General features: G+C 39.9%; 1 protein-coding gene across 1 annotated transcript in view; it reads right to left on the bottom strand.

Annotated features, from left to right (window-relative positions):
• Positions 1-13,457, bottom strand: part of WDPCP (WD repeat containing planar cell polarity effector) — a 284,886-nt gene that overhangs the window by 263,897 nt on the left and 7,532 nt on the right. The gene's annotated exons all lie outside the window — the stretch shown is intronic.

The raw sequence follows: 13,457 nt of genomic DNA, 5'->3' as shown, positions 1-13,457 counted from the left end.
ATCTGAAGCTTATTTAGACTCAAAAACCCTCCCGAACCCATTCAAGTTCGGATGCTCTGCTGGGGTTACAAAAGCAAAGATAGATGCTGAGAGAGATTTAACCATGGAATCTGTCCTTGTAGTTGATTTACAGGAGAATAAAATAACTGTCCATCTTCTTCCTATCTCTGAACACTGAAATACTTCTTTCTTTGAGGTAACATTTGTTTCCTTCCATGCAAAATAACTCAAGTTACTAACAAAAGGATACAGCTATTTCTAAAGTGTAAGCAGTACAGGCTGCCCCCTAGTGACTGACTACTCTGAACTTTCTCAAACTGAAGGATAAAACTTCCCCCAAAAAGGTATAATTAACTACTTCAATATAGTTTTTCAAAATAATCAATCATGTATACTTACTGAAGTTCCATTTTTTCCATTATGCCACTAACTGAGACATATAATTTAAACAGTGCAGTTTATTTCTATTGGTTATATTGACAGTATCTAATAAGGAGTGCCAGGGAAAGGTGATGAGTCAGGCTCCTAGGATACTGATATTTTATTTCTTGACCTAGGTGAAGATTTTATGGGTATGTTCACTTTTTGATAGTTTAAAACATATCTTTGTAATCTTTACACTTTTCAGTATACATATAATACTTTAATAAAGTAAGTGAAAATCGCCCAGTTGTGTTCAACTCTTTGTGACCCCATGGACTATACAGTCCATGGAATTCTCCAAGCCAGAATACTGGGATGGGTAGCCTTTTCATTCTCCAAGGGATCTTTCCAACCCAGTGATTGAACCCGGGTCTCTCGCACTCCAGGAGGATTCTTTTACCAGCTGAGCCACCAGGGAAGCCCAAGAATATTAGAGTAGGTAGCCTATCCCTTCTCCAGGGGATCTTCCCAACCCAGGAATAATAAAAAGATTCTTGAAAAAAAATCTAAGAACCATATGCATTATTGTACATGGGCAATATACTCCAATATTCCATCATTTCATGCATCTAAATATTACAACTCTAGAATAGAACTATGAAGATAACAAGTGGCCATGAATTCTGTGCACAAGTCTGAACTACTGCATTTGGACCAGCATATGGCTCTTAAAATTGGAGCAGGAAATGGCAACCCACTCCAGTATTCTTGCCTGAAGAATCCCAGGGATGGAGGAGCCTGGTGGGCTGCCATCTGTGCGGTCGTACAGAGTGGGACACGACTGACACTACTTAGCATGGCTCTTAAAACAAAAGCAGGACAAGATGGGGATACGAAGACTGAGTCTGACATGGTACATCAGAGTACTAGCAGGGTGAGAGGGACATTCATAGGAGCAATGGCCTCAGGTTGGCTGTCAGAGACTGAATAAAGTGTGGAGGACACCCACATACATGGGGACCCCAACAAACGGTGTCAGAACCTACAAAGTTATCCATGCAGGGAAGAGAGTTGCCAAAGAGATAGAAGACTGTCTGCATACAGGGTGATTTTAAATAAATAAAATAAAGATACTTCCCACTGTGTGAGAAGTACAAATATAAAAAAGAGAGAACACTAGAATGAACCCTGTGGAGACAGACTAGAATTTAAGGTACTGGTGTGAACTCATGGTTTTCAATATACAAAGGTACAGCTATGAATGTGGATGCAAGTAAGTGTGTAGGCATACATACATACATACCCTAAGCTCTGGCTACTGACAGTGCCTGGGAGCAACGATACTCCAAGACCAATGAGTGTACCTGAAGCACACCTTGGCTTCTAGAAACCATTCTCCTCTAAAAGGAACCAAGCTCCTTAGAGAACTGGCTGATTCTAGCACTGAGGAAGGGAAGGTATCAATATAATAACAGTCTGATAGATCAGATCAGTTGTGCCAGAAAGAATGGAAATACCCAAGTATTGACAGGGATGTGGCACAATGATAAGAGAAGTCAGCTTGCAAGGTGACCCACTGACCACTCAGGGACAACTTAAACATCAGAATAAATAATGGTACTAATGGATTAAAATCACTGAATAAAATGGTACCTGAGCCCATAGGGACAAATTAAGTTAAAAATATATTTAGGATACCTCAACATAGTAAAAGCTATATGACAAGCCTACAGCAAACATCATCCTCAATGGTGAAAAATTGAAAGCATTTCCCATAAAGTCAGGAACAAGACAAGGGTGCCCACTTTCACCACTACTATTCAACATAGTTCTGGAAGCTTTGGCCACAGCAATCAGAGCAGAAAAAGAAATAAAAGGAATCCAGACTGGAAAAGAAGAAGTAAAACTCTCACTGTTTGCAGATGACATGATCCTCTACATAGAAAACCCTAAAGACTCCACCAGAAAATTACTAGAGCTAATCAATGAATATAGTAAAGTTGCAGGATATAAAATCAACACACAGAAATCTCTTGCATTCCTATACATTAATAATGAGAAAGCAGGCAAAGAAATTAAGGACCCAATTCCATTCACCATTGCAATGAAAAGAATAAAATACTTAGGAATATATCTACCTAAAGAAACTAAAGACCTATATATAGAAAACTATAAAACACTGGTGAAAGAAATCAAAGAGGACACTAATAGATGGAGAAATAGACCATGTTCATGGATCGGAAGAATCAATATAGTGAAAATGAGTATACTACCCAAAGCAATCTATAGATTCAACGCAATCCCTATCAAGCTACCAGTGGTATTTTTCACAAAGCTAGAACAAATAATTTCAAGATTTGTATGGAAATACAAAAAACCTTGAATAACCAAAGCAATCTTGAGAAAGAAGAATGGAACTGGAGGAATCAACCTGCCTGACTTCAGGCTCTACTACAAAGCCACAGTCATCAAGACAGTATGGTACTGGCACAAAGACAGAAATATATATCAATGGAACAAAATAGAAAGCCCAGAGATAAATCCACACACCTATGGACACCTTATCTTCAACAAACGAGGCAAGAATATGAAATGGATTAAAGACAATCTCTTTTAACAAGTGGTGCTGGGAAAACTGGTCAACCACTTGTAAAAGAATGAAACTAGATCACTTTCTAACACCACACACAAAAATAAACTCAAAATGGATTAAAGATCTAAATGTTTAAGACCAGAAACTATAAAACTCCTAGAGGAGAACATAGGCAAACACTCTCCAACATAAATCACAGCAGGATCCTCTATGACACACCTCCCAGAATACTGGAAATAAAAGCAAAAATAAACAAATGGAATCTAACTAAAATTAAAAGCTTCTGCTCAACAAAGGAAATGATAAACAAGGTGAAAAGACAGCCTTCAGAATGGGAGAAAATAATAGCAAATGAAGCAACTGACAAAGAATTAATCTCAAAAATATACAAGCAACTCATGCAGCTCAATTCCAGAAAAATAAACGACCCAATCAAAAAATGGGCCAAAGAACTAAATAGACATTTCTCCAAAGAAGACATACGGATGGCTAACACATGAAAAGATGCTCAACATCACTCATTATCAGAGAAATGCAAATCAAGACCACAATGAGGTACCATTTCACACCTGTCAGAATGGCTGTGATCCAAAAGTCTACAAGCAATAAATGCTGGAGAGGGTGTGGAGAGAAGGGAATCCTCTTACACTGTTGGTGGGAATGCAAACTAGTACAGCCACTATGGAGAACAGTGTGGAGATTCCTTAAAAAACTGGGAATAGAACTTCCTTACGACCCAGCAATCCCACTGCTGGGCATACACACCAAGGAAACCAGAACTGAAAGAGACACTTGTACCCCAGTGTTCATCGCAGCACTCTTTATAATAGCCAGGACATGGAAGCAACCTAGATGTCCATCAGCAGATGAATGGGTAAGAAAGCTGTGGTACATATACACAATGGAGTATTACTCAGCCATTAAAAAGAATACATTTGAATCAGTTCTAATGAGGTGGATGAAACTGGAGCTGATTATACAGAGTGAAGTAAGCCAGAAAGAAAAACACTAATACAGTATACTAACACATATATATGGAATTTAGAAAGATTGCAATGATAACCCTGCATGTGAGACAGCAAAAGAGACACAGATGTATAGAACAGACTTTTGGACTCTGTGGGAGAGGGAGAGGGTGGGATGATTTTGGAGAATGGCATTGAAACATGTATAATATCATATAAGAAATGAATCACCAGTCTATGTTCAATGCAGGATACAGGATGCTTGGGGCTGGTGCACTGGGATGACCCAGAGAGATGGTACAGAGAGGGAGGCGCGAGGGGGGTTCAGGATTGGGAACTCATGTACACCCGTGGCAGATTCATGTTGATTAATGGCAAAACCAATACAGTATTGTAAAGTAAAAGAAGAAAAAAAAGATATGCAGAAGGTAGCAAGATATATGTGTGCAGAGTCAAATGAGACTTACTTAGAGATGGAGTCAAAACCTAAGAGTAGAGGAGATAATCTAGAGGTTTTAAATGTTGAGGAAAGTTTAAGTATAAAATCCTGGAAACTTTGGGCTTCCCTGGGGGGGGAAAAAAAAAAAATATATATATATATATATGGACTTCCCTCGGAGAAGGCAATGGCACCCCACTCCAGTACTCTTGCCTGGAGAATCCCATGGAGGGAGGAGCCTGGTAGGCTGCAGTCCATGGGGTCGCGAAGAGTCGGACACGACTGAGCGACTTCACTTTCGCTCTTCACTTTCATGTATCGGAGAGGGAAATGGCAACCCACTCCAGTGTTCTTGCCTGGAGAATCCCAGGGACTGGGGAGCCTGACAGGTTGCCATCTATGGGATCCCACAGAGTCAGACACGACTGAAGCAACTCAGCAGCAGCAGCAGCAGGGACTTCCCTGGCAGTCCAGTGGTTATCACTCTGTGCTTCCAGTACAAGGGGAACGGTTTCAACCCCTGGTCAGGGAACTAAGAGCCCACATGGCAAAACAAACAAAAGATCATCACAGATCACTCATGTTTTTTAAAAATACATACACCTATTAAAAAATATTTAAAGTTTAATGAAGAATAAGATATTCACATATTTTCAAGGTAACACCTTACAAAATATTAACTCTAAAGGAGAAAGTAACTTTGCAGTGGAGCAGCCTAGCAGACACCCCCTTAACCAAGTGATCATGAACACCATCAATAAACACATGGATTGAAATTGTGCACTGCATGTTAGGATGCATTGAGAATATAGCATTATTCTTCTGTATACTTCCCACCAAACAAGCATAATCTGAACCTACTTATGAGGAAACTTCATATGTATCTAAATTTAGGGATATACTACAAAGTAAGTGGTATAAAATCTTCATAAGTGTTGAAGTCACAGAAGTTAAAAAATAAATTTTTAAAAATTAAAAAGCTGAAGGATTTGTTCCAGAATTAGAGACTAAAGAGACATGATAACTAAATGTAACATAATTCTGAACAACAATCATTTGCTATAAAAAGGACAATTGGGGCTTCCCTGGTGACTCAATGGTGAAGAATCTGCCTACCAATGCAGGAGGCATGGGTTTTATTCCTGATCCAGGAACCCACATGTCATTGAGTGACTAAGCCCATGTGCCACAACTACTGAGCCTGTGTTCTAGAGCCTGGGAGCCACAACTACTAAGCCCATGTGCCCTAGAGTCTGTGCTCTGCAACAAGAGAAGCCACAACAATGAGAAGCCACATAGTGCAGCTATACAATAGCCCTCTCTTGTCACAACGAGAGAAAGCCCACACAGCAATGAAGACCCTACACAACCAAAAAGTAAATTAATTTTTTTAAGAAAGGACAATGGGTGAAACTCTTTGCGTGTTAGATGGGAGCGCTATTATTACCATTAATTTCTTGATTCTGATGGTTATATACATGACACTGGACTACACCTTTTCTTTAGGAAACACACACTAAAGTATTTGGGAGTGGTGAGGCATCAGGTTGGTAACTTACTCTCAAATGGTTCAAGATACAAAATTCTCTATACTAGCAAGTTTCCAATAAAACTTTGTGATTATTTCAGATTATTTAGAATAACATTTATCAAAAAGATAAGAAATAACAAATGTTGGTGAGGGATGTGGAGAACAGGGGACACTTCAGCGCTGCTGGTGGAAATGTAAATCGGTGCATTCACTATGGAAAACAGTATTCAGGATTCTCAAAAAATTAACAGTAGAACTATCATGTGATCCAGCAACTTCCCCTCTGGGTATTTATCCAAAGAACATAAAAACACTAACTCCAAAAGATATAGGTACCATTATGTCATGATCATTGCAGCATTATTTACAATAGCCAAGATCTAGGTACCCGTCAATGAATGAATGGATAAAGAAGACGTGGTATATATTCAGAATGGAATTAAGCCATCAAAAGAATGAAATCCTACCATTTGTGACAACTTGAATGGACCTTGAGGGCACTATGCTAAGTGAAACAAGTCAGAGAGAGACAAATGCCAGAGAACTCCACTTACATGCAGAATCTTAAAAAAAAAATAAACCACAAGCTCACAGACACAGGGAACAGACTGGTTGCCAAAGTCAGGAGGGTGAAGGGGAGGGTAGATGAAATGGGTGAACGGGATCAAAAGGCACAAACTTCAGTTATAAAATAAACAAGTCATGGGGATATCATGTACAGCATGGTAACTCCAGTTAATAATGATATACTGCATATTTGAAAATTGCAAAGAGATCAATATTAAAAGTTTTTATCACAGGAAAAAACTATGTATAGTGGTAGATATTAATCAGACTTACCAAATCATTATGCTGTATGCTGGAAACTAACTTAATGTTATAACTCAACTATACCTCAATTCAAAAAATACTTTAAATGTTAAACATAATGAGAATATGTAAGAGGGTTACAAACTTAGTCTCAATGGCAGTGAAGGCTTCTCTAGGTGACTTAGTAAAGCTGAGCCCTAAAGAAGTAGGATTGCACATGGGTTCAAAAAGAATGTTCCCAGGAAGGAGAACAGATAAGCCCTGCTGAACATCCAGTTGGGGCAGATCTTACTGCCTCCTGGGACCTGTGTGCACCATGGTCTTTGGTCATAGCCTTCATTTCCTTTTTTTCTATCATTCTTATGCCAATGTCAATATAATTTGGCTTCTTGATTACAGAAGTAATGTGTTCACTGTATAAAATCTAGAAAAGAACAAAAAAGTTTAATTTCCTGTATTTCCACTCTTCAGAGATAGCTATTCGTAACACTGTGTTTTTCTCTTTTTTCTGAATGCATTTGTTGTTGTTGTTGTTGTTGTTCAGTGGCTCAGTGTCCGACTCTTTCCAACCCCATGAACTGCAGCACACCAGGCTTCCCTATCCTCTTATTTCCTGCAGTTTTCTGAATGTGTATTTATTACTAAATAAAAGTTATGGCAAAGAATTGATGCTTTCAAATTGTGGTGCTGGAGGACTCTTGAGAGCAAGGAGATCAAACCAGTCAATCCTAAAGGAAATCAGTCCTGAATATTCATTGGAAGGACTGATGCTGAAGCTGAAGCTCCAATACTTTGGCCACCTGATGTGAAGAGCCAACTCAGTGGAAAATACCCTGATGATGGGAAAGACTGAGTGCAGCAGAAGGGGGTGACAGAAGATGAGTGGTTGGATGGCATCACCGACTCAATGGACATGAGTTTGAGCAAACTCCTGGAGATAGTGAAGGACAGAAAAGCCTGGCATGCTGAAGTCCACTGGGTTACAAAGAGTTGAAGAGTAGTTAGCAACTGAATAACACTAACAATTCATAAATACACAGCAATATTAAAATTAAGCCAATTGATAACCCTACAGAGGTCTCTAAGTGTCCAAGTGAAAGGAAGAATTGCACTTTAAATCACTTTAAATCAAAAGTTAGAAATGATTAAGCTTACTGAGGAATGTGAGAGACCCATAAGCTTACTGACTGCAATGTGGGAGACCCAGGTTCAACCCCTGGGTTGGGAGGATCCCCTGGAGAAGAGCATGGCAAACTACTCCAGCTTTCTGGCCTGGAGAATTCCATGGACATAGGAGTCTGGTGTGCTACAGTTCATGGGGTCACAAAGAGTTGGACATGACTAACATATACACTGAAGAATGCATGTTGAAAGTCACGACAGGCTAAGAGCTAGGCCTCCTGAGTCAAACAGATAAGTTGTGACTGTACAGGAAAGGTTCTTAAAGGAAAAAGTGTTTCTCCACTGGACACACAAATGATAAGAAACGATAAGAAACAACTTTATTGGTGATAATGGAGAAAGAGTTGGCGACCTGGACAGATCAGCCACAACATTCCATAAGCCAAAGCCTAATGCAAAGCAAGGTCCTAACTCTTCAATTTTATGAAGACTAAGAGAGGTGAAGAAGCTGCAGAAGAAATGTCTAAAGGTAACAGAGGTTGGTTTACAATGTTTAAGGAAAGAAACCATATTCAGAACATAAAAATACAAGGGGAAGTAACAAGTGTAGATGTAGAACCTGCACCAAGTGATCTAGAAGATCTAGCTAAAATAATTAATGAAGTGCTTGTGCTCAGTCGCTCAGTTGGGTCCAACTCATTTGCAGCCCCATGGACTGTAGCCTGCCAGGCTCTGTTGTCCATGGAATTTCCCAGGCAAGAATACTGGGGTCAATTGCCATTTCCTCCTCCAAGATCTTCCTAATCCAGGGATCAAAACTGCATCTCCTGCATTTCCTGCATTGGCAGGTGGATTCTTTATCACTGAGCCACCTGGTAAGTCCCAATTAATGAAGGTGGCTACAATAAACAACAACTTTTCAATGTAGATAAACGACCTTCTATTGAGAGCAGATGCCATCTAGAAATTACACAGTTGGAAAGGAAAAGTCAATGACTGTTTTCAAAGTTTTGAAGGACAGACTAACTCTCTTCTTAGGGGCTAATGTAGCTGGTGACTTCAAGCAGAAGTCAATGCACAACCAATCCTAGGGCCCTTAAGATTCTGCAAAATCTACTCTGCCTGTGCTCTATAAATGGAACTACAAAGCCTGGATGATAGCACATCTGTTGACAACAGGGCTTACTGAATAATTTAAGCCTACCATTGCGACCTACAGCTCAGAAACTAAGACTGCTTTCAAAATATTACTTTTCATTGACAATTCATCTGGTCACTCAAGAACACTGACAGAAGATGTACAATTAGATTAATGTTGTTTTAATGACTGCTAGAACAACACTCATTCTGTAGTCCATGGATCAAGGAGTAATTTTGACATTCAAGTCTTATGGCTTACGAAAAACAATTCTTAAGGCTATAGCTGCCGTAAACAGTGATCCATATAATTGATCTGGGCAAATTCAACTGAAAACCTTCTGGGAATTCCCTGGTGGCCCAACAGTTAGGACTCATCACTTTCACTGCTGGGGCATGGTTTCAATCTCTGGTATAGGAACTAAGATCCTGTAAGCCATGTGGCATGGCACAAAAAAAGAAAGAAAGAAACTTTGTGGAATGGATTCATCATTCTAGTTGTTCAGTTGTAAAGCTGTGTCCAACTTTGCAACTCCATTCTGGGTGCCATTAAGAATATTCATGTTTCATGGGAAGAGCTAAAAATATCAACATTAACACGGGTTTGGAAAAACTTGATTCCAACCCTCACGGACAACATTGAAGAGGTCAAGACTTCAGTGGAGGAAGTAACGTTGTGAAAATAGCAAGAGACCTATAATTAGACGTGGAGTCTGAAGATGAGACTGAATTTCATTGTAATCTCTAGAGAATACTTTAACACTTAAGGAGATGCTTCTTATGTATCATTAAAGAAAGAGGTTTCCTGAGATGAAATAAGCCTACTCCTAGTATGGATGCTATGAAGATTACTGAAATGACAGCAACGATTTAGAATATTATGTAAACTTAGTTCATAAAACAGCAGCAGGATTCGAGAGGATTGACTCCAGTTTTGAAAGTATTACTTCAGGTAAAAATGCTAAAAAACACCGTTGCATACTATAGAGAAATCATTTGTGAAAAGTCCATCAATGTGGTGAACTTCACTGTCGTCTTATTTTAAGAAATTACCATAGGCTCTCCAACCTTTAGCAACCAAACTTTTAAACATTAAGGCAGGGCCCTCCCCCAGCTCAAAGATTAAGACTTCCTTAAAGTTCCTATGATGTTCAGCATTTTTAGCAATAAAATACTTTTTAATTAAGGTATGTAAAATGTTTTTAAAGACATAATTCTCAGTTCAGTTCAGTTCAGACGCTCCGTCGTGTCCGACTCTTTGCGACCCCATGAATTGCAGCATGCCAGGACTCCCTGTCCATCATCAACTCCCAGAGTTCACTCAGACTCACGTCCATCGAGTCAGTGATGCCATCCAGCCATCTCATCCTCTGTCATCCCCTTCTTCTCCTGCCCTCAATCCCTCTCAGCATCACAGTCTTTTCCAATGAGTCAACTCTTCGCATGAGGTGGCCAAAGTATTGGAGTTTCAGCTTTAGCATCATTCCTTCCAAAGAACACTCAGGGCTGATCTCCGACAGAATGGGCTGGATGGATCTCCTTGCAGTCCAAGGGACTCTCAAGAGTCTTCTCCAACACCACAGTTCAAAAGCATCAATTCTTCGGCACTCAGCTTTCTTCACAGTCTAACTCTCACATCCATACATGACCACTGGAAAAATCATAGCCTTGACCAGATGGACCTTTGGTGGCACAGTAATGTCTCTGCTTTTGAATACGTTATCTAGCTTGGTCATAACGTTCCATCCAAGGAGTAAGCGTCTTTTAATTCCATGGCTGCAGTCACCATGTGCAGTGATTTTGGAGCCCAAAAAAATAAAGTCTGACACTGTTTCCACTGTTTCCCCATCTATTTGCCATGAAGTGATGGGACCAGATGCCATGATCTTTGTTTTCTGAATGTTGAGCTTTAAGCCAACTTACTCACTCTCCACTTTCACTTTCATCAAGAGGCTTTTTAGTTCCTCTTCACTTTCTGCCATAAGGGTGGTGTCATCTGCATATCTGAGGTTACTGATATTCCTCCCAGCAATCTTAATTCCAGCTTGTGATTCTTCCAGCCCAGCGTTTCTCATGATGTACTCTGCATATAAATTAAATAAGCAGGGTGAATATACAGCCTTGACATACTCCTTTTCCTATCTGGAACCAGTCTGTTGTTCCATGTCCAGTTCTAACTGTTGCTTCCTGGCCTGGATACAGATTTCTCAAGAGGCAGGTCAGGTGGTCTGGTATTCCCATCTCTTTCAGAATTTTCCACAATTTATTGTGATCCACACAGTCAAAGGCTTTGGCATAGTCAATAACGCAGAAAGAGATGTTTTTCGGAAACTCTCTTGCTTTTTCCATGTACCAGTGGATGTTGGCAATTTGATCTCTGGTTCCTCTGCCTTTTCTAAAACCAGCTTGAACATCTGGAAGTTCACGGTTCACGTATTGCAGAAGCCTGGCTTGTAGAGTTTTGAGCATTACTTTACTAGCATGTGAGATGAGTGCCATTGTGTGGTAGTTTGAGCATTCTTTTGCATTGACTTTCTTTGGGATTGGAATGAAAACTGACCTTTTCCAGTCCTGTGGCCACTGCTGAGTTGTCCAAATGTGCTGGCATATTGAGTGCAGCACTTTCACAGCATCATCTTTCAGGATTTGAAATAGCTCTACTGGAATTCCATCACCTCCACTTGCTTTGTTTGTAGTGATGCTTTCTAAGGCCCACTTGACTTCACATTCCAGGATGTCTGGCTCTAGGTGAGTGATCACACCATCATGATTATGTGGGTCATGAAGATCTTTTTTGTACAGTTCTTCTGTGTATTCTTGTCACCTCTTCTTTATATTTTCTGCTTCTGTTAGGTCCATACCATTTCTGTCCTTTATCAAGCCCATCTTTGCATGAAATGTTCCCTTGGTATCTCTAATTTTCTTGAAGAGATCTCTAATCTTTCCCATTCTGTTGTTTTCCTCTATTTCTTTGCATTGATCGATGAGGAAGGCTTTCTTATCTCTTCTTGCTATTCTTTGGAACTCTGCATTCAGACGCTTATATCTTTCCTTTTCTCCTTGGCTTTTAGCTTTTCTTCTTTTCACAGCTATTTGTAAGGCCTCCCAGATGGCCCTTTTGCTTTTTTGCATTTCTTTTCCATGGGGATGGTCTTGATCCCTGTCTCCTGTACAATGTCACAAACCTCTTCCATAGTTCATCAGGCACTCTACCTGTCAGATCTAGTCCCTTAAATCTATTTCTCACTTCCACTGTATAGTCAAAAGCGATTTGATTTAGGTCATACCTGAATGGTCTAGTAGTTTTCCCTACTTTCTTCAAGTCTGAATTTGGTAATAAGGAGTTCATGATCTGAGCCACAGTCAGCTCCTGATCTTGTTTTTGTTGCTGTATTATAGAGCTTCTCCATCTTTGGCTGCAAAGAATATAATCAATCTGATGTCAGTGTTGGCCATCTGGTGATGTCCATGTGTAGACTCTTCTCTTGTTTTGTTGGAAGACGATGTTTGCTATGACCAGTGCATTTTCTTGGCAAAACTATAGTAGTCTTTGCCCTGGTTCATTCCGCATTCCAAGGCCAAATTTGCCTGTACTCCAGGTGTTTCTTCACTTCCTACTTTTGCATTCCAGTCCCCTATAGTGAAAAGGACATCATTTTTGGGTATTAGTTCTAAAGGGTCTTGTAGGTCTTCGCAGAACTGTTCAACTTCAGCTTCTTCAGCGTTACTAGTTGGGGCATAGACTTGGATTACCGTGATATTGAATGGTTTGCCCTGGAAACGAACAGAGATCATTCTGTCGTTTTTGAGATTGCATCCAAGTACTGCATCTCGGACTCTCTTGTTGACCATGATGGCTACTCCATTTCTTCTAAGGGATTTCTGTCCGCAGTAGTAGATATAACGTTCATCTGAATTAAATTCACCCATTCCAGTCCATTTTAGTTCGCTGATTCCTAGAATGTCGACATTCACTCTTGCCATCTCTTGTCTGACCACTTCCAATTTGCCTTGATTCATGGACCTGACATTCCACGTTCCTATGCAATATTGCTCTTTACAGCATCGGACCTTGCTTCTATCACCAGTCACATCCACAGATGGGTACTGTTTTTGCTTTGGCTCCATCCTTTCATTCTTTCTGGAGTTATTTGTTACTTCACACTAAATAGATGATTATTATTGTTATTGCTGTTCAGCTGGTAAATCATGTCCAACTCTTTGCAACCCCATAGACTGCAGCATGCCAGATTTCCCTGGCATTCACTATCTCTAAGAGTTTGCTCCAATGTGTGTCCATTGAGTTGATGATGCTATTTAACCACCTTGTCCTCTGCTATCCTCTTTTCCTTGTATCTTCAACTTTTCCCAGCATCAGGGTCTTTTTCAATGAGTCTGTTCCTCACATCAGGTAGCCAAAGTATTAGAGCTTCAGCTTCAGCATCAATGCTTCCTATGAGTATTCAGGGTTGATTTCTTATAGGATTCACTGGTTTG

The sequence above is a fragment of the Capricornis sumatraensis genome, chromosome 1, assembly GCF_032405125.1.
Source record: "Capricornis sumatraensis isolate serow.1 chromosome 1, serow.2, whole genome shotgun sequence".
NCBI classification, from domain to species: Eukaryota; Metazoa; Chordata; class Mammalia; order Artiodactyla; family Bovidae; genus Capricornis; species Capricornis sumatraensis.
This window is presented reverse-complemented; position numbering and strand designations above follow the sequence as displayed.